The sequence below is a fragment of the Ictalurus punctatus genome, chromosome 24, assembly GCF_001660625.3.
Source record: "Ictalurus punctatus breed USDA103 chromosome 24, Coco_2.0, whole genome shotgun sequence".
In the NCBI taxonomy this organism is placed as follows: domain Eukaryota; kingdom Metazoa; phylum Chordata; class Actinopteri; order Siluriformes; family Ictaluridae; genus Ictalurus; species Ictalurus punctatus.
Window position 1 is genome coordinate 11,339,939 of NC_030439.2, and position 23,259 is coordinate 11,363,197.

General features: G+C 40.5%; 1 long non-coding RNA gene across 3 annotated transcripts; it reads left to right on the forward strand.

The window, feature by feature from the left end:
- The first annotated feature begins 329 nt into the window (after positions 1 to 329).
- LOC108257420 (uncharacterized) lies at positions 330 to 22,675 on the forward strand. Of its 3 annotated transcripts, none has more exons than XR_006980970.2 (4): positions 330 to 568; positions 4,045 to 4,207; positions 22,007 to 22,078; positions 22,169 to 22,675. It is a non-coding gene; the product is annotated as an uncharacterized LOC108257420 (long non-coding RNA). The 3 variants fall into 3 exon arrangements; XR_001810452.3 differs by having other exon boundaries at positions 331 to 568; positions 22,007 to 22,059; XR_006980969.2 differs by having other exon boundaries at positions 332 to 568; positions 22,007 to 22,675.
- Positions 22,676 to 23,259: the final 584 nt, after the last annotated feature.

Here is a 23,259-nt window from a genome sequence, read left to right on the forward strand (position 1 = left end):
AACTACCCACTCAATCTTCTACTATTGTGTAGAGTTGGGGTACTCTATCCCGAACTCGGACTTGAGTCCAATTATGAAGGAACTCTGACTTGTCATGCACTCTGGTAAATTTGTACTCGAATCTGACATGGACACGGACTTTTGGACTTTTCTGAGTACAGTCGAGTCTGTGTCATGCAAAAGAAACATTAAAAGAAAGATAAAAAATAAATAACAACATAAAATTAAGATAACAAGAAATTAATAAACAGCTCCCTTTCTGACCAGGGAGCTTTCCGTGCACACACAGAAAGCCGCCTCATTGTGCTATGCACAATCGCTTCCGCGTTTTGTCTCAGCCAGCGCAGTTATATCAGGTGCCGTGCCGGAAGCTGTTTCGCTATTGGCGATAACTGTATGAAGATGGAACAGGAGAGTATGGCATATTACACTCGCTGTTTACAAGAGCTTCCCCAGATTAATGTGAATTACATTAATAGTTTTGGAAGGCAGTCAGCTATTACACCCAACACTAAGAAGAAGAAGGGCTTCAAATTATATAATTCAAGTTACACAGACAAAGTTGAGGGTGAGTATTCTCATGCTATATCCAACTAGCAAATCTAGCTAAGTGTCCGTTTCTGACAGTTCATAACTGTCTTTGCGTTATTTATATTTATTTATCTAATTGAAATTTACTTTACACAACAAATTATTTGCACCTGCATCCACCTCCTCCAGTCCATGACAACTTAAGTACAGGTTCATTGTAATGGTACTTTTTTGAGTATAGTTAAATCATACTACTTTTACTTGAGTTTAAAAACAAACAAACAAACAAACCGAACATTAACCTTCAGTACATTTCAGTACACACACACACACACACACACACACATATATATATATATATATATATATATATATATATATATATATATATATATATATATATATATATATATACAGTGAGGGAAAAAAGTATCTGATCCCCTGCTGATTTTGTACGTTTGCCCACTGATGACAAAGAAATAATCATTCTATAATTTTAATGGTAGATTTATTTGAACAGTGAGAAACAGAATAACAACAACAACAACTACTGAGAAAACAAATTGTTGTTGTGAAATAAGATTGTAGTCATATCGCCCACCCCTAAACATTAGCATTTAATTATTCCAGTCTTGGATTTCATGTAAAATGTTAAATGTACTTCTTAATGTAGTAAATCTCATAAACCCTGCTGATAGAGATTTTTTTTTTTTCATTTTAGGAATTAAAATGAAAAAAGTTACAAGAACAGAGCTGTGTTCAGAAATGAGTTTGTTGTCACTCATAGACAGATTAAAAACAATAATAAAGCATGAAGCTTGTTGTTATGACATGCTGCTAAATGTAACTCTAATGAATATTTAAAAAATTCTAATAAATACTCTAAAAAATATTAAATGGCATGATGTAATAGTGGTATTTTTGTTACATTTATGTTGCCATTGGTTTGTGAAGGTTATAAATATTAATTTTACAGCTCAGTGTTTAGTTTACAATTACAATTTCAAATCTTTTTTCAATTTAATTACTTTCTGGACTCTGCCGGACTCGACTTGGACTCGGCCATTAAGGACTCAGACTTGTGTTTAACTTTGCCCCTTTGGGACTCAGACTTCATTGGTTAAGGACTTGGTCTTGACTCAAACTCAACAAAGGTGGACTTGGACCCAACACTACTATTGTGGCAGTGGATAGGGGAGTGGTGGCTTTGTGTAGTCGTACTGCTGCTTCCTGGCTTATCTCTTTTTGTACTGTACTGAGCTCTCTTTGTATTAAACTCTGAAAGTGTGCTTGTACAGTAGGTGACTGAATGTTAGCAGTGTTCTTTCCTGCCTAACTTCATGGTCATTTGAAGCTGAGAATTTTTTTTAGTGTTGCAGCTTTATAGGAGCGAGGCACAGTGTCTTCTGATTTTTTCTACATCTGTGTGTGCTTCCTCTGGGTTTTCTGGTTTCCTCCCACTGCCCAAAAACATTCCAGAAGGTTGTTTGGCTATGCTAAATTGCCTTTATGTGTGAATGAATGATTGAATGTGATGTTTGTGCATGGTGCCCTGCCCTGACTAGTGTACCATTCTGAGTGGTTTTCCCACCTTACACCCAGTATTCCCAGAATAGGTTCTCGATCCACAGCAACCCTGACCTGGATAAAGTGGTTACTGAAAGTGATTGAATGTGAGGTTTATAGATTTGATGTCAATAGATCTGCTAATTTTCATATTAAAGAGTACATTTTCATTTCCTCCTGCTGTTTCTTAGTATTTCAAGCTAGCCTAACCAAATGTAATCAAATGAAACATGTATTCACACAGTATGGCTGTTTCATAAATGTTTTTATTAAATTTGTGTAATTTGTGCAGTTATGATGGTTACTATATTGCTAAACAGCTGTTGTTAAATGCACTCAAAAACCATACTTACCACCCAAATAAATTCCTGAATAGCTAAACAGTTTGACTGAAATGATAGTTAAAGTCTTTAGGAGCATTGAAAACATTATATCTTAGGAACATTCCTGTCCATTACCCCTGTTTTACACAATGTCGAAAAAGTTATAAAATACGACTCTTTACATGTACGTTTGACATTATACGGGTCTTTTGGACTGTTAAAGTAAGCAAATTTCACACAGTTAGTGCAACATAATACTCTCTGACTCTATTATCTGATTATTCAGCACTTAAACAGCTTTCCTTCTTATAAGGTTTCTGACAAAGATTTTCATACAGCAAGTATAATATCTACCAGCACTGGCTCATGGCCATAAACAAATTTAAGTCAAAAGTTAATAACTCCGTAATAAGCACCTGGGATTTTACGAAATACAGTTATCTAGCAGCTTGTTTTGAGTAATCTTAGTTGTTCAACTGTGTTCCATACAGCAGGTGTGATAGAGGTGCGTGCAGAAGAGCTAATTTCATTAACAGAGGTTGCCATGTTTTTGTAAAATTTCTAGGCCAACTATATCAAAAACAATTTGGTCATTAAAATCGATAGATACATTTTTATTCTTTTTGTCAGCCTTTGAGTGGGAGACAGTGTCACTGTGTTATACATGCATTTCTGATATATGGACAGTACCCACTCCATTACATCCTTTTCCCCTATCCCAATCTTTCCCCTCCCCCAATCTGCAAAATATCTCAAAAGACAATTTATTCTGTACATCTATAACCGTAGAGCCACTGTCTACAGTTACAATTGGTCTATGCTTGTGGAACTTTATTACCTTTGATTCCAATTATTTGCTATAATAGAAGATCTCGGTGAATGTAGAGTATTCTCTACCCAATTTGGCGTAAAACCCACAAAATTGGCAAGCCTGTCACTAACTGTTCTGTTTGCTGCTCCTTCCCCAACCATGGGGCAGAGTGAGTCGTGCTCCAATGGGCCTCTATTTGTAACCACTAAGTGCAGTAATAACTCTATGGGCTAAATGGGGCAGTACACATGCTGCCCTGTGATTGCACAACATCTAGAAATGCAAGCAAATCAGTGGAATATTGACTTATACTTATGTATCTGTCAAAGGCCAATAATTTTTAAAAATCACTGGTCACTCAAAAAAGGTCATTAGTATTTCAATGGAATTAAAATATATGGAGTTGCAAATGAGAACTTTATGAAGATGGCTGATACTGTATATTGTGGAGGTCTGCCCCACTTTCCCCTAGGTATGCGCTGCCCCTGATATCTACCCTCCTGTTCTAAGTAAACAAGTCTAATATATTTTCTTTAAACCTGAAACTCTTAGCCACATTGATCATTAATCAATTCCAGGTATCTTTTTCATGTTGGTATTTTGTTTTCATCTTGGTTTCTCCTTTCCTGGAGCTTGATTCCAAACAGGGACATTCATCTCTTTCTTTTAACATTCGTTAATCAGGCAAGATTGTATACAGAGCTGCTACAGGATCACTTCTCATCACTAGACTCCTAGACACTCCTGCTGTAATAGTTCTAATTAAGCTTGTCCTGCTGTAACTATGCTGCTTTGCATTTTACTCACCTCCAGAATCCTAAAGTCCTCTGATCTCACCTTGGAAATTTAATTGAGGCCACACCTTTTCACTGCAGCCTAGTTCCCTCTTCAATATCAGCCACTTGGGGGAAAAGAGGGAAGGGACACAGTGGTGGCCTTCATTAGGAAGAATAATTACTGAAAGACCTTCAGCAGGGTAATGTATAACAACTACTTATTGCTATATAATGAAGTATGGAAAATTATTCCAAGAGAATGATAATTTTAACTTACTTTATTGTTATTGTTTTTATTTGGAATGCATAGGGGCAGAATTGATACATAGTTCATTTAACCAAAATGGACTCAAACTTTTGGAACAATTCATACTACTTTGTACGGCATTGTGTGAAGGTTAAGGTTGGAGACGAGCTAGTGTCTGTGTGAAATGAGATCAAATCCAACCACATTGCTCTTGTATGCTCTTGGTTTGTATTTATACACGTTTTTATTATTACTTCATGTTGGACTTGCTAAGCAATACATGTAAATGTTTAAAGGGAACTGTTGTTTTCATTTCTGAATAGATTTTAACCACTTCCAGATTATCAGCTGCAGCTATTATAGATTTTTAAATGTGACAATATTATAATTCCTTATACCACTTCACATTTGAATTCTTGATTCTGATTGGTCAGAAGATGTTGATTAATTTTCTATAACAGCATGAATCTGACAGTAGTGCTGGCTGCAAAGCAAACCACAGGTTAATATTATTGGTCTTGTTTTAATGTGTTATTATTTATATAGTAACACCTTAGACAGAGACTTGTGGGATTGATACCCCACAAAAACAAGTGCATTTGTTCACATGGTGAAGCTTTCTGTGAGTAAATGTTTATTTAGCCTTTTTGGAAGGAGTCTCCAGTGTCAGAACTCTGTAACAGCAAAAGGTAAAGCTGTAACATTAAGTCCCTGTTTACACTAGTGCATTTTCATTTTAAAATGCGTAACTTTTGCTACGGTTACACCTGTCGTCTACACTATTCCGACGTTTTGGGCCCTCAAAAACGGAGACTTTTGGAAATATCGAAGACCCCGTTTTAGTTTGAAAATGAAGGCGTGGCTGCCCACATTCGCTCCCTCATTGGGTCTTCTGGATCATTGTGTATCCTTCCCTGATTCGTCAAGCCCCTACCATATGACCATTATGCTATCTTGATCGTACACACAACAACACGGAGGCTGAAACGCAAGCTTTGCTGGCTTTGTTGTCATTCTTAGCAGCCATTGTGCAGTTAAATTCTGTATTTTATAATACTGCAGCTGCCTACGTGCGCAAGAGGCAAGCTATGATTAGAGCAATTGGCAACAAATCTAATTTTAAGTGGCGTAAGCCCTACATGGAAAGCCAGTTTGTTGTACCTGCCGGTGACTAGCAAGCAACTTCCTGTTTACACTTGTATGTGCAGGCCCAGTGAGCATGAATAGTCATGTGACATGAGTATTTGGTGGTATAGTGTGGACAAAGATAGTTTCTGAAACACAGTGGAAACGCCAATGTGGACGAGGATCATTTTCATTATAAAACACTGTATTAAAACCAAAATGCACTAGTGTAAACATGGCTTAAGTTTTACACCATGGGAAAGCATTGTGGTTTCTTGGTAACATGCCAAGCTCTATTTTTTTATTGCCTTCAAGAAAAAACAAAGAGAGGCTGATGAAGTAACGGCTGATTAAACATGTTATTATGGAAGTGATAACAGGAACTAACTTGCTTCATGAACATTCTACAATATTATTATAAATGGATATAAAGAATGTCATGATGTTCTTTAATATATAAAAATTGTAATTGTTGTACATGCTGTTATATCTTATCTTTGGGTTGGAAACAGTAAGCATCATATCACTGTTGACTATTTCCTTATAACAAGCAGTCATATCCCATTCCTTATATAATAAATGTTTTTTAAAAATAATTATACTTTGTACATATTATGATGTTATATGATTTGACAGTTTCAAAATCCACATTCATTCCCTGTCCAACCTTTCTGAGTTTGTTATGTTGTGACAATTTAATATGCAATATAATTACTTCCATCAGGTCTAATAATCTGATTTACTTGATATTCACAGACAAAATAGTAGAAATATGTTTATTACTTTGGGGATATTACAAAGCAATAACTTTCCTTTTGATTTCTTTTAGTAGTACAGACTAGGGATGTCACGATACCAAAAATCTAGTAGTCGGTACCAATACCACCAAAAGTTGACGATACTCGATACCAAAGTCGATACCACGGTGTGCTATAAAATTAAAAAAATAAAATAAAAACACACACACACACACACACACATACACTCACACACACACACACACACACACACACACACACACACACACACACACACACACACCTTATACTCTGAATGCAAGCATTAGTTTAAATTCACTGATATGGTGGCAGACCAAAAAGATTTATTAAAAGCATGAACATGTGAATAATTATTAGTGACATTAGGCTACATTTAGCGAACAGGACACGGGCTGAATGGCGATGCATGGTGGCCCATTCGGAGGTAGTTAATAACACTGAAATGCGTTAGTATCGTTAACAAGTAACTGTCTATTGCAATCATTACGTATAACGTTAGCTGGTTTCACTGCCACAATGCCAGCTGTCTCAAACAAACATAAAATATAGGACCGTCTTTCAGGTGCTTCGCCAAATTTCAGGTGTTTCCTCGCTTTGTTTGAAATGAACGATAGCATCGGTTGCAAACCGGAAACCGATACTAGCTTTCCTCTCAATGAGTCAGGGCGGAGCTAATCTTCTGTAGTTTTCCCCGTGTGCTTGTAGGCATTCCTCTTCTTCTTCACCACTTGTGGACCAACTAAAACACTTGCGCGTATTTGCTGCCCCCTTCAGGTCCGGAAGAATAGCAACCCCGGTACTTTCGTTACAAACGGTACCAACAGAAATGCAGAAAAAACAAGTATCATCATGTTTTAAGAATGTTGGTACCGACTTGGTACTGAAGTATCGGTTCTAGTGACATCCCTAGTACAGACTCAGTGTAGATCATTGGAAATTCCATACCATATATATGTGACAAATGTGAAACAGAGGACAGAGAAATACAAAATAGTCAGTGGCTGAGGTGCTGCTAATAGTCCTTTCTGCAAGTTGCATAGATCTCTCTTAAATCTACCACATTTTCAAAAACTGAGATTTACTTAGGATTCTGTAACTAGATATCTGAGATCTAGATTTTTTTCTGGAGCTTGAAATAGGCTTGAAATAAACACAGAATCAACACACACAATTCCACGCGCTGTTACATGTTTCATGGCTGCTCTTGAGTTGCTAAATTATATTTGATTTGATTTTAAGAAAGGAAGGCCATCTACCATGCAGCCAGATACATTCTATATTCAAATACCATTTTTTCTTTAGGTTTCATTTGTTACTTCAACAACAAGTTTCATTTGACGTTCATTCATTTGCTGTTCATTATCACATTTCATTGAAGAAATGAACATACGCTGGAAAAAAAGTGTGAAAAGTGTGTACTATCTTTATAGCAGCCTTACTCCTGTCTCTCCCCTCTCATGATCATTTCCTGTTGTCTAATATCTAACTCTCTACTACACTTTTCCCATTTCACAGACTGTCCCCAAAATCAAGGGTAATTTTTATTCGCTCGGATAATGAAAGTTTTTAAGGCCAATCTCGGTGATAGATATATGAGTTTATAGGAGCTGACAAGGGACATTACACTAGCTGCATTAGAATTGGCAGACTGTCAAACAGCACACTGGACAATGATGAAGAAGCTGAGAAGGAGAATACAGAGGAGCTCTGTATTCTGGGTCCAAGGCCAGTGAACTGGTTTAGCCTGTGTACCATCCAGCCAGTCACGTTGTACATTAGCTTACTTTATATGATAGAGGCACAACCCAGGAGAATGCTTTTGTCTGGACAAATGACAGACTGTGTTTGTCTGCAGGACTTACTAGTTTTTTTTAAATTGCCTAAGAGAGGTTCCTGCTGAGTCGGAGTCTAGTGCTCGACATTTTTATTCCTTCCGTGTCAGTGAAAGTACTGTGAAGTGTCAATAAAAATATTCAAAATCCATCCAAACAAACAAAAATACCAAAAAAATTAAGCCTCACATGCTGCATGTTGAATTGCTGAATCTTTTGAATATTTTTCTTTTCATGCCACTTTTGCCTGCTGCTGTCACTTTTTTATGACATGTATTGAGCACAGTAATCACCAAATTCACCCAGGTGATGCCTGATTCATTGTTGAAGGTGGTACAGGCCAGCTCTTATTTGCATTGGATTCTTCTGTATGGACGAGACAACTGGACAAGATAATTATCTTAATTAAATTCCACGTCAATGGGAAAACACAAAATAAAAACTGTACCCTGTTCAAATTCTCCACACAACATTTTCCCTAAGAGCAGTCAGTAAATGCCAGCAAAGGCTCATCATAATCCTCTGAAATTTCATATATTATACTCAATAATGCTCTTCATAAATAAATAAATGAGAAAATGAATGAAATTGAGTATATGCACTTTACATGCACATCCTCCCAAGCTGATGCATTTTGCCAATATATGTTACTCTCTAGTATCATATCCAGAGCTGCAGAGTGATTTTACTACTCAAATTAAAATGCTACCAGTGTTACAGATGAGTCTGTTCAGAAATAACATGTTAAAAGATGGTAACAATAGAATGATGGCTCTTTATCTCCTTAATTTATCCTTTTTATCTCCTAGTAACTTCATAACATTGGGGGAAATATTGTGTTCTCCTTTCTGAAGACCTTTACATATTGTGAAACCCACTCTAGGCACCATACAAAAGGCTTGCTAATTTGCAGAGCTTATTTCTGTTTAATTACAGTGGGAAAAAAATCAGCTCATTTACTGTCATTTCCCCCTCCAATTTCTATATTCCTCTGCCCTCTTATTTAAGACACCCTGCTAATTCGAAAAATAATTTAATGAACCAGAAATTAACCTGGCCAGATAGTCGTTTCTCCTATAACCTTTCATTGGATTGTCTTAATAATTAAGAAGTATCAACACCCAAGAGCTGTTTACTTCAAACTCTGATGCCTGCAACTCTGCTCTGAATTAAAAATAGGGATGACAATCAAATTACAAGTGATTGCAATCAGGTAATCACATTGTCGGCATGTCCATTTGCTCCATTGTGCTGGAAAGGTAATTGAAGCAGGGCTCATTACAATGGCAAGGCACGTGATTTCATTGAACAAAAGAGACACACATTCCATTAGTCTGTTACTTTGTCTTGCTCTGTTCTGCAACTAGTCTTCTAGCTTTTAATGCATTCACATCATACCTCATGTTTTATATTGTCAAATATATGGGCATGTGTATGACAATATGAGTAGAAGTCAGAACTGAAGCCTGTCAACTCGAGTACACTACAATCACAAGTTTTTAAAATGCACTAGGCGCTTAATCCTTGTGTGCTGACAAGTGTCCATTTCAGACAAAAGCCATTGTACTAATTCTCCTCTGTAATGGATATTACTCAAATCATTGCTGCCAATCTGTCTTGGGTGTTGGATGAGGTCCTTCCCCTACAACCACCCAACTCTTTCTCCATTGATTTTACTGGTATAAGGTCATTCACATCCACATTTGCTTTTCTGTTCTCTTTTACTATTTATCATCTGTTAATGATAGTTTTCTGTAGACATTTCAAACTTATCTTTTACATGTTAAGAGAGCCAAAACCAAGGTCAATGCTAAAATTGAACAATTGAACCGCAAATGTGCTGCTGAGGTAGTCAGACAAATCAAATCTGAATGAGACTTTACAGACAAATCACATATATTTGAGCAATATGTGACTGGATGTGAAAAACTTGTGAAAGTGCATTTCAAAATGGTATGCCCTCAAACTGTATATGTGAACTCAAGTAAACATGATATCTGTGAATAATATGCAATGACTAAAAACATATGTGAATGAATCATTTGAAAAAATCACATGTGAATATAAATGAATCATGTGAAAAGATCGCATGTGAAAATACATTAATCATGTAGGGAATAATCAAATGAAAATAAATTAATCTTGTGCAAAACAATAACGTTTTTTCTTTATAATGATGTAACAATAAACCAAATCGTGAATAATTACATGTGAAAAAATTTATAAGGTGAAAAATCATGAAAAACATGTGAAAAGTCATGTGAAAAATGTATGAATCCATTGGAAAAATCAATGATTCCTATGAAAAATTCCATTGAAAATAAATGGACCATTTAAAAAAACATGTGGAAATAAATAAATCATGTGATGCAAGTATGGGAAACATAGTGTGAAGTGTCTAAAAACATTTGCGATTCAAAAATGGGAATCATGTGATTGTTCACCTATGAAGTTCATATGACTGATTTGTAAGGGGTGCTTTTAAAATAATGTATTATTCTAATTTAACCCTTGATAACTCATTACACCAAACAGCTCCAAATATTCACATGCTGGGGGGGAAAAAAGCTAACAAAACAAAAAAAAAAACCCAAAACATTACACACTTCATTGGCAGAGAAATTGTGTTTATTCAGACTGGAATACAATGGGGGCAAAGCACAGCTTAACAAATTTACGTACTTATATGATGAGAGTTCTGAGCCATTAAACTTTCTCCACACATTCACCCTCACCACCCGTCTATAATTTCCACATTCATTTAGATTCTTTAGGGGACCCTTTGGAATAGCTCGAGCTTAACTGAATGTGCCATGTCAAATAAAAGGCTCATTAAGAAATTTTAACAGTGCAGTCCATTTCCATACATTACACCCTCACACTGAGGGCTGTACAAACTTTTAGTAATGGCATACACTTGTTGTTGTTACACCTTACTGTGAAAGGACTATTAAGGTGTGCAGAAAAGCTAACAGCATGAATCTGACACTGACAGGAGTGATAAGAATGGCTTTATTACTGTCTCACTCTCTTATTTTCAGATGCCTGGTAGAAAAGCTATCATTGGTGCTGATCTATTGCTAGAGGCAGAGTGCAGGTTCCGAGAAGTCACTATTTGATTTGGGCTGATAGGATGTATCTCTCTTGCCTGGATACAGCATTGCACTAATGAGCTGGAGGAGGAAACGGTTTCAGTAGGCTGATGGATGATTTGGGAGAGAGGGATACAGAGCTGTAGAATCGTTTACTGGAATGCACTTTGAACTGTGTTCATTTGAGTCTCACTAGATGGCAGTGTTCACACTTCTCTTGATTACAGACAGGGGGAAAAAAATCTGAGGAGTTTTGCCTTACCATTACAGAGCACTAGTTGGATACCACAGATCACAGACTTTACATCAGTTTCTTCTCAGCAATATGGTTTAAAATCTTACAGGAATGATTCCTTGTAGTGGGTGCCTGGTTTGATCCTGAGATTGGGTTAAGATAAGATACGATAATACTTTATTAATCCCCAGATGGAGAAATTAGGGAAATTAGGGTGTCACAGGGTGTCACTTTTAAAAAAAGACAAAAAGAAAAGAAAGAAGAGTTAAAAGAGATAGAAAGGAGAACAATACAGGGATATATAAAGAGTATATATAGGATTTATAAATATGTATAGACATAAGCACAAACTCTATATACATTATATATATATATAATGAATGTATGTGTCTGCACACACACAGACACATACATATGAGCACTATATACAGCAGCAACAATGTACAGTCCAGCTATGCAAGTAGCCGATTGTACATATCCATCCATCTTCTACCGCTTACTCCTTTTCAGGGTCATGGGGAACCTGGAGCCTATCCCAGGATCCAGTGTTCGCATGTTCTCCCTGTGCTGTGGGGGAGGAAACACATGGCCCTGGCAGGACTCGAACCCCGGACCTGGAGGTGTGAGGCGAAAGTGCTAACCACTAAGCAACCGTGTATGGTATGATCAGTGTGGGCATATAACAAAAGCTCGAAGCATTGAGCAGTGCAAAATGTGTGAGCAGTGCAAAAAGTACAGTATGGTACCCATATGAAAACAGTGTAGCAGTGTATTTGTAGTGTAGTCAAAAGTTAAAAGTAAGGTCAGGGGGGTCGGGCTACGTGTTGTACAGTCTGATGGATGTCGGCACAAAGGAACATCTGAAGCATTCAGTCTTGCACCTGGGGGGATGAGCCTGTGGCTGAAGGTGCTCTCCATCTGCTGCAGCTCAGCATACAGTGGATGAAGAGGGTTTCCCAAAATGGACCTGATTTTGTTTTTTATTCTCTTCTCCACCACTGTCTCCAGATTGTCCAGTTTGTGAGCAACAACAGAGCTGGACTTCTTCACCAACTTGTTGAGTTTGTCAGCCTCCCCAGCATTAATTCCACCTCCCCAGCATGTCACAGCAAAGAACAGGGCACTGGCTACTACAGACTGATAGAACATCTGCAGTAGCTTGCTGCTCATGTCAAACGACCTGAGCCTCCATAAAAGAACAGTCTGCACTGTCCCTTCCAGTAGAGAGCTTTGGTGTTTTCCGACCAGTCCAGCCTGCTGTTGATGTGCACTCCCAGGAACTTATATGAGTCCACCATCTCTACTTCCCCCCCCCCTGGATGGTAATAGGTGTTGGGGGCTTTCTGTTTCGGTGGAAGTCCACTATCAGTTCTTTGGTCTTGTCGATGTTGAGCTGAAGGTGGTTATCCTCAGACCATCTGACAAATCTCTACACTATGCCTCTGTACTCCTCCTTATCTTCACTGTTGCAGCCCACGATTGAGGAGTCATTAGAGAATCTCTGGGGGTGGCATGTACCAGAGTTGTAGCTAAAGTCAGAGGTGTATATGGTGAATACAAAGGGTGAAAACACAGTTCCTTGAGGTGCACCGGTGTTGCACATCACCACATCTGACAGGCTGCCCTGCAGTCGGACGTACTGTGGTCTGCTGGTGAGATAGTCCATGATCCAGGCCACCATGTCATGGTCTACCCGCATGTCCCAGAGCTTTTCTGCAAGAAGGGGGGGGGGGGGGGGGGGGCCGGATGGTGTTAAATGCACTTGAAAAATCGAAAAACATGATTCTCAATGTGCTACCTGGCCTCTCCAGGTGTGAGTAAGCCCTATGCAGTAGTTAGATGATCGCATTGTCCACGACGATTTGGGTCCGGTATGCAAACTGCAGCGGATCAAGGGAGTCACTTACGATCAGCTTCAGGTGCCTCAAGACCAGTCTCTCAAAGGTCTTCATGACATGTGAGGTCAGCACCACAGGTCTGTAGTCATTTGAGGTACTGGGATGACTTTTCTTGGGCAGCGGAACAATGCAGGAGGTGTTCCACAGTTGGGGCACCTTTTTCAGTCTTAGAGAAAGATTGAAGAGGTGTTGAAACACACCTGCAAGCTGTGTGGCACACACCTTGAGCAGCCTGGGGTTGATGTTGTCTGGGCCCATAGATTTGTTGATTCAGAGCTTGGAAAGCCTGGCTTGATGTTATTAATGGGCTGGTGGAGGGGGAGGGGGTCGTTGGGGTGCCTGTGTCTGTCATGATTCGTGTATTGTCCTCATCATCAGGAGTGTGCGAATGTCCATTTGAGCTCTCAGGGGTGGGGGCTGAGTCAAACCTGTTGAAAAACCGATTTAGCTCATTTGCATGTTCCAGGCTGCCCTCCATGGCTGGTCTGGAATTTTTAAGCCAGTAATTCTGTTCATGCCCTCCCGTACCTCTTTGGCGCTGTTTTTTTTCCAGCTTGCACTCTAGCCTCACCCAGAAGCTGTTTTTTGCTTTCCTCAGCTCCCTCCTTAGCTCCTTTTGGATTGACCTGACCTCCTCTTTGTCTCCCCTGCCATGAATGCTCTCTTTTCCTATTTAAGAGGGCTTAATGTCTTTGTTGATCCATGGCTTGTTGTTTGAAAAACAGTGGACCTTCTTTGTGGGTACAATGCTTTCCTCACAGAAGTGTATGTAGTCCATAATACACTGGGAGAGTCCCTCTGCGTGATCCTCAAGGAACAGGTCCCAGTCCGTGGCCTCGAAGCAGTCCTGCAGGGCCTTTTTGGCATCACTGGACCACACCTTTACGAACTTGGTGGTGACAGGCTGATGTTTGACTACAGGCTTGTACACAGGTGCAAGGTGGATCAAGTTGTGGTATAATGTGCCCAGAGGGGGAAGGGCAGTGGAGCTGTATGCCCTTCACATTGGCATACAGCTGGTCCAAGATTTTATTCTCCCTTGTTTTGCATTTTACATATTGTGTGAAGTTTGTAAGGGTTTTAGAGAGGGGACATGGTTGAAGTCCCCGTTAATAATCATAAGTGCGCTTATTCGGGTGTTGTGTCTGAAGTTTTGCAGTGGTGGAGTGGATGATGTCACAGGCGCGTGCCGCTATTGCCGATGGTGGAATGTACGCAGTCACAACAATGGCGTGAGAGAACTCCCTGGGCAAGTAGTATGGTCTCAGTCCCACAGCCAGTAGTTCTATATCTGGCGCACATATGCTCTCCTTCACCGTTATGTGCCTAGCATTGCACCATTTTGAGTTAACAAAGACAGCTATACCTCCTCCCTTCTTCTTACCACTTTGTTTTCCTCTGTTTTGTTACTGTTTGAGGAGATTTTCATCTTCTTTCCTTTGTTCCCTTTATTCTTTTCCCAGGGGATCTAGTTTCCTTCCACCTCCCAAAAGCATGAAAGCAGGTGCACTGACTACATGAAATTTCCCCCAGGTGTGAATGAATGTGTGAATGTGTGAGTGAGCATGGGGCAATAGACTGGTGGTCCATCCAGGGTGTATTCCTCCCCATGCCCAGTGTTCCTGGGATAGGCTTCAGATCCTCTATACTGACCAGGATAAAACACCAGTGATATCAGTGATCCTGACCCCTTCTGCTCTCCGGACATGCCTGATCCATCCTAATGCCCTAGTTTTGGTTGGAGTTCCCTTTCAAAAGGAACTCAACATTGCGTGAGCTCCACGTTGTGGGAAGCACCCTCATGCGTGACCAGCATGTGAAGCTTGTGTAACATCATGCCTATTTATAGGCCTGCCATGATCAGGTAACGTGGCAATTAAGCAGGTACCGTGATATAAAAATGGCACCTGTGAACTGCACCATCAGCCTTCTAATCTTCAGTGAGACTGCATGTCGACATTTGTGTAACGCTCACAAAAAGACTCTTCATTTCAAAAAAGACTCTATCTTTTCAAAATAAATAAATAAAAATCTCTTTACTTTTCTGTCCCTTTAAAAAAAGAGAGAGGGAAAAGTATGAGTGAGAGAAAATTCAGGAAGTGTGTTATGCCTTGCTCCCATTTCATCATGGAGACAGATGAACACACTTTCTGTGTGAAGTGTCTAGGGATGGAACACACCAGGGCAGCCCTCAAGAGGTCTGACTGTGTGCATTGTGAATGCCTTACAATCAGGCAGCTCTGCTCGCAGTTTGCTCTCTTTGCGGCCAAATTGAGTTGAGTTTCAGAGCCTCACAGATCTCAGGTCCTGGGGATCTCGTATGGATCTGGAAGAGGAGCCGGAGACGAGCGCTGCCCTATCTCTTGCTCTGTCTTCCAGGTCCGGCTCTCCACCGTATTTTGGAGCTCGTGTCACAACTCCTCCTTCCAGTATGGAATGCCAACATTTTTTTTTATTCCTCTCTGACTCTGAGGAGCCAGAAGCGTGTGCCAAAAATGGAGAGTAGCTCTCAACCATAAAAAGAGCTCCTTGAAGTGATTACTAAGGCCGAATGAGCTTTTTTCTCCCCAGTGAAAATAAATCTCCCTCATACTGCAGAAAACTCCTGTTTTTCAAGACGTGCATGACAAAATATCACGCTTCCGGGGAAAACCATTCATAAGCCGTGTTTATAACCCCACGATGTTGGATTATTTAGCCATCGTGGGGAAAGAATGGCAAGGCTATTTAGCTATGCCAAAGGTGGTGCTTGCGAGCTACCTCTCTCCATTGATGACAGATAATTTAGGTGGGCCAGCTTTGCCATCCAAGCCATGTAAGGCCACCTCGACGTTGGTGGGCAAGGCCTATGTGGTAGTGGATCTTGCTTGTGGGTCACTGCATACAGTTTTAGATCTGCATCATCTGAACCCTACTCTTTGGACATACAGGTTCAAGAAGCTGACATTCAAACTTATTGTTCCACAGATTCAGCTTGATGACTTTTTTGTGACGATAGATCTAAAAGACACTTATTTATAAATAGAAATATTTCCCAGTCACAGGAATTTCCCAAGGTTTGCGTTTGGAGGCAATGCATATCAATTCCCTTCGGGCTATCTTTATCCCCTCACACCTTCACAAAGTGCATGGATACCATTCTGGCTCCATTGTGACTACAGGGCATCCATGTACTAAATTACATGGATGACTGGTTAATTCTAGCATGATCCAAGGAACTGGTGAGTCAACATCGAGTGCTTAGGGCTCAGGTTGAACCTCAATCAAAAGTATGCTTTCTCCAGGGCAGAGGACAACTTTTGTAGAGGTTATAAGGATTCTACTATGATTCTACTATGATTCTACTACTAGTCTCCGAGAGACTGTTGGGGCTTATGGCAGCAGCAGCCAACATCATATCATTGGGCCTATTGCACAGGAGGCCGTTTCAGTGGTGGCTGAAAAGTTGGTAGTTTCATCCGAGGACAAAACCTCTGAGAGTAAAGTGTCAAGCTGGAGATACCTACATGCTCGGAGAATTTGGAGGTGTCCCTGGTTTCTAGCATCGGGTCACACTCTAGGGGCATCTCCTTATAGCAAGATGGTAATGACATACACCTCCCTCATGGGCTGGGGCACGGTCTTAGACAGCTGTCCAGCTCACAGTCTCTGAAGCGGCCCTCATCTGGAGTGGCAAATTACCTAGAAATGCGGGCCGTATTTCTAGCACTGAATTCTTTCTTTGTCAATTGAGAGGTCAGCAGAGAGGTCTCATTTATCAACCACCAGGGAGGATTGTGTTAGTGACTCCTGTTCAGGCAGGCACAACTAATTCTTCTCTGGGCAGAGGGCAAGTTTATGTCAGTAAGTGCAATGTACATTCTGGGCAACTGGAATGTGGGGGAAGACATCTTGTTGTGCAGGGACTGAGGCCCACGGATTGGAGGCTCGATGCACAAGTGGTAGAGTCCATATGGCGGAGGTTCAGCCAAGTGGAAGTGGATGTGTTCACCTACCAGGAAATAACACACTGCTCACTCTGGTTTGCCCTCACTCCTCCCACACCTTTGAGGCTAAACACCATAGTGCACATGTGGCAGAGGTCACAACTGTATGTTTTTCCCATGATCGCTGTGCTCCCACAAATTCCAGCGAGAGATCGCCAAGACTGTCTACATCTGCTGCTAGTAGCACCTTATTGACCAGCAAGAATATGGTTCTCAGAAATAATATCCCTGCTAGACAGCATTCCTTGGGAGATTCCCATCCGCAGGGATCTACTGTCTCAAGCCAGAGGGCTGAGTTATCACCGTCAGCCGGAACTATGGAAACTGTGGGTCTGGCCCCTGAGGGGCACCAGCTCATAGATTCTGGTCTCACAACTGAGGTTGTAGAGACCATGTTGAATGCTAGAGGACCATCCAAGAGAAAATCAAGTGGCGACTTTTTTTCTTGTGGTGTAAGGAAATTCAGCTAGACCAAGTGAACTGCGCAATAGCTACAGTCCTACGAGGACGTTTCTCAGCAGGGTTGGCTCCTTCTACAAGCAGGGTCTACATGGCCACCATTTCGGTCAGCCATGCCCCTTTTGATGGAGCCGCTTTGGGGCAACATTCTCTAACTTAGAGGTTTATGCATGATGTTAGGTGGCTGAGGCCCATCTGCAGACCACACATACCTTCCTGGGACCTTTCTGTGGTCCTGTAAGGTCTGTCAGGTTCCCGATTTGAGCACTTAGAGTCAGCCTCTGAGAAGTTTCTGACTCTAAAGCTAGCTCTTCTGCTGGCCCTGACATTTCTCAAGCACGTAGGAGATCTACAGGCTCTCTCTATTGCCCCTTGCTGCCTTGACTTTGCCCCTGGATTAGCCAAGGCCTTCCTATATCCTAGGCCGGATTATATTCCTAAAGTACATACGTCTGCTGCCCAGCTAGTAGTGTTACAGGATTTCTACCCTCCTCTGTTCCTCACACCAGAACAAGAGAAATTACACCTACTGTGTCCAGTAAGGCCTCTCTGTACTTACATCCACTGCTCTGGCCAGTGGCGTATGTCGGAGCAGCTGCTGCTCTGCTTTTGCGGTGATAGTAGAGGTGATGCTTTGTCAAAGCATCACATCTCTAATTGGATAGTGGAAGCAGTCTCTATTACTCATGAGGCTCGCGGTCTCACTACGCCTCTGGGCATAAAGACTCATTCCACTAGGGCTGTCACCTCCTCAAAGGCTTTGTCCAAAGGGGTACCCTTACGGGATGTGTGTGCTGCACCGGGGGTGATCTACACCACACACATTCATTCTATATTACAGCCTGGATATACATTCCACCCCGGGCTCAAGTGTCTTGCAGTGCCCCTGGGGCTCAGATCTTTTTGTACGGTCATACCCTCAGTATGACGGAGTGGGTATTGTCATTCCCACAGCGTGGAGCTCACGGGACATTGAGTTCCCTTTGAAAGGGAATGTCTTGGTTATACATGCTCCCTGAGAAGGGCACGACACATTACGTAGCTTTGTCATACTGGGGCATGCCTGTGAATTGCATCTTCGCCTCTGAAAATAGAGGCTGACTGTGCGGTTCACAGGTGCCGTTTTTATCTCATGCAACACGGTTAACTGCCATGTTACCTGATGATGGCAGGCCAATAAGTAGGCATGATGTTACACAAGCTTCAGATGCCGGTCACGCATGAGGGTGCTTCCCACAGTGTGAAGCTCACGCTCATTCCCTTCTCAGGGAACAGGGTTACATGTTAACCCAGATGTTCTCAGTTGGATGTTCTCAGTTGGAAATCACTTGCTGTTGATGAGAATGGCCTCACATGGACAGCCTAAAGATGATATTACTGAGGATGGCACCAAATAAAAACCTTCAGAGATGGCTTTGGAATGCAATTGATCTGAAAGACGGGTTTTTTTTTTTTTGTCTGGCTCCTCTCACGGTTTCTTCCTCATATTGTCTCTGGGAGTTTTTCCTAGCACTGTTACCTCTGGCTTGCTCATTAGGGATAAAGTTATACATTTAAAATGTATTTCCTGAATGAATACATTTTTATAAAGCTGCTTTGTGATAATGTCCATTGTTAAAAGCACTATTCAAATAAATTTTAATTGAATTGAACTGAAATTCAGCTCAGTTGTTTCATTAGGAAGTGTTAATTTCACATGAGATATATCTGGTTGAATGTGAACCATGGCCCAAATGTGTGGGCCTCACTCCATAGCATGCAAGTTTTCATTCTTGATTCACTTGCACTGAAACTTCATTCCTTTCTATACAGTGCTTCCAGGAGATTTGAACCGGTTGGGGAAAACTCATGCTTTGCTTCTCCCATGTACATTCGTAATGCTGTTTGCCTGCAGTTGGATGTTTTAATGTCAACGAGCTTTGAAGCAGTTAGTGTTCTGTAGAATTCTGTAATTAGCCAGAATGACATAAAGAACCCTTAGATTTCCATATCTGGATTATGCAGGGCTTTAATGTACTGCTGCTGGGATACCATTGCTGACATCCAAAGCTATACAAGATCAAACCCCATATGTTTTGCTGGTTGAACATGAGAAAGCTTTCATTAAGTGAGGCAACACATTGGCATAATTCATTATTAAATTTGATAATAATAAGTTTGATAATAATGAGTTTGATAGCTTGATAATAATAAAATTTCAACTATTCATCAGTTTTTGTCTTTCTATTTTAATGAATATCAATGCACAATTTGCACTTATAAGCAAAACTCAGTAAATTAAATGCTATTAAACAAACAATCAAAAAAGAAAAACATTTAACCCTTACATACTTTTCGGCAGAGTTTTGGCCTGTATTGCCATTTGACAGCAATAAAATAACTCTAACTGACATTTTTTTAGCCTGAAATTTGATGACTTCAGCTAAAGTGACCCAAAATATGCAAAAAATTAAAAAAAAAAAAAAATGTTATAATTTTGTACAGGTGTTACACATTTTTGTACATTGAGGCTGTTCCGGGTCAAATTTGACCCATATCTATTTAAATGGATTTTAGTTTCACCAGTGTGGGTCAAATGAAGGAAAATGGTGGTTTTAGGAAATCTTGAAACTATTAAACTGTACATGCCATGTCTGTGTATATTTTTTATGGGACAGTAGTGATAGAGTTCAAGAGGGACCTTGACACTGTAATGAGAATTGCCTGTGTTACCTCCACATTTGCCCAGGGCCAAGTGTCATGTGGGAAATTTGAAACAGTGAAAGAGTAAATCAGCATCATACCATGGTCAGCCATAACATTAAAACCACCTGCCTATTATTCTGTAGGTCCCCCTTGTTCCATCAACACAGCTCTGACCCATCGAGGCGTGGGCTCCACAAAACCTCTGAAGGTGTGCTGTGGTATCTTGCACCAAGCCATTAGCAGTGGATCCTTTAAGTCCATAAGTTGCAACGTAGTGTCTACATGAATCAGACTTGTTTGTCCAGCACATCCCACACATGCTTGATCGGATTGAGATCTAGGGAATTTGAAGGCTAAGTCAACACCTTTAATTATACTTGAAAAACACCGTGCATTATACTGCTAAAAGAGGCCACTGCCATTAGAAAATACTTGGGGTGTATTTGGTCTGCAACAATGTTTAGGTAGGTGGTACGTGTCAAAGTAACATGAATACCAGGACCCAAAGTTTCCCAGCAGAACATTGCCCAGAGCATCACACTGCCTCTGCGAGCTTGCTTTCTTCCCTTTCTGCTTTCTACTTTCAGCTTGCTTTCTTCTGGTGCCATCTCTTCCACCAGACAAGCATGCACCCAGATGTCTGAATTGAATTAACTGAATTAATATTTTAATGAGTCTTTACTGGTCACATATAAATTACAGCATAGTGAAATTCTTTTCTTCGCATACCCCAGCATGTTAGGAGGTTGGGTTTAGAGCGCAGGGTCACCCATGATACAGTGCCTCTGGAGCGGAGAGGGTTAAGGTTCATGCCCAAGGGCCCAACAGGGGCAGCTTGGCAGTGGTCAAGCTTGTACCCCCGACCTTCCAATCAGTAACCCAGAGCCGGCAGTGCTGGGGCTTGAACCCCAGACCAATCAGTAACACTACCTGTGAACATGATTGTCTGGTAAATTTCCATCTTTTCTATCTTTCCCTGCCAATATCGCTAGATGAAATGATGGACCAGCCAATCACAATGGACAGGCAAAGATGGACTCGCCAATCAAAACGTGTTCTCAAAGATGTATGCGCCAATCAAAATGGCTAAAAGATGGACTCGCCAATCAAAACTGAGTGACGTCTTGATTGACGTTTCATTTGCCGAGCGAAATCATGGAGGTGACGTAATGTTGCACAAGGTAGCGGATTACAACAGCCAGATAGCACATGTTTCCTTTTATTTAATCGACTGTTGGTAAGTTTTGCAATCATATATGTCGTATTTAGGTGTGTGCTTTGATTGATCTTAATTAAAAGAAGTCTTGGAATGTTTATCATGCATTAAGGAAACTTTTGTTAGATCATTATGAATTGTACTTCATTATAACAAGTGTATTAATGCATAGGGCTGTAAACTGTACATCTTTATGTTTTACTGGCTGTTTTATTTTTTTTAATTCCATTATTATATATGATAATTTTATTATTATTCAGCATGCTGAATTTAGCTTTCCCTTTGCCTATTGTCTCAAAACTTGATAGACACTGGTTATAACCTACAGTGGGCAAGTTATATACAAAAATTCCCAAACAAAAAACTAAGATGGTACAAAAGTGAAAAAATGTCAGTGTTGTAGTCAATGCAGTGTGATGATATAATCAGTGTTTATTTTCAACAGGAGCGTGGCCCTCTGAAGCTGGCAACAAACTTGCTCCTCCCTCAGAAGAAGTGGTATGACCTGTTTAAGAGGGTATATATAGGCAAACGTTAATATCAAAATGGCCATACAATGTAGTCTATAGGTTGCTTGTCAAATGAGACAGTGTTTTTAATGTTACAGATAGATCAATTTCAAGCAAGATATAAGATGTGCATCACATCCATGTCCCCCCAGACCTACCTGAGAGGGCCAGACCAAAGTGGGCACCCCAGAAACAGATGCTTCCTCGATCTCCAGGCATCATGGAGCCAGCCAATATTAATCCCTTTGGGCCCAGTACATTCATCACACTTGCTCTCGAACCTAACCCCATGTTCAGAGTGTTTGTAATCCCTAAACCCTCAGCCACCACCACTTCCCAGCCCAGAAGCACTTCACACTATTAGGCAATGTTCACATAAACCCAGCAGTGTTCCTCCAGCTTCTGCCATCCAACCACATTTGCCATGTCAACCACATGCATACAGTATATTAGAAGAATGGAGGCCAATACTTGCAAAAAACTGTGGTCACTACAGGACAGCAGAGACCGGACATAGCCAAAACAAGGGCACTATTTACTGTCAGAACACAGAGATTCTAACAAAAGAAAAAGCAGTGGCTGGAGCAAATAAAAAAGAAATGTCATTTATTGCCTTATATAGTTGTCATGTTTTCCACGTAATGAAGGTTAGGACGGATGCGAGTGCAGAAAAGAGCTTTTAATAAAGAGAGGCAGGCAGACAAATCCAAATCATGAGACAATAGCTTGGTCGAAAAAACAGGCAATTGGTCAAGCAATCTACAAACAGGCATAAACTAGGCAAAGTAAGAAACGAGAATGATTAACAAGAAACTAGATCAATGAACATGAATCAAAACGAGGAACAAGGTACAAACGCTTGGTATGGTGATAACACTCAATACTTCACGAAGTGCAAAGAGACACGAGGGGTTTAAAGGACAAACGTAATCGGGGTGAAACACAAGACAGCTGAGAACAATGACGGTACACCTGCAGGAAACAACCAATGACAATACAAGGGCAATACAGGACATAAACCATAACAAAAGCACATGTCGAAAGTAAACAAATTCAATGTCACTGAAGACCCAAAAGTATGCGTTTTGAGCTCGCGCTTTGGGTTTCCAAACACGCTGCATTCTACAGTGCTAGCTCGTGGGGAAATCGTGACAATAGTTATATGTATATATTTTGCATGTAAATATAT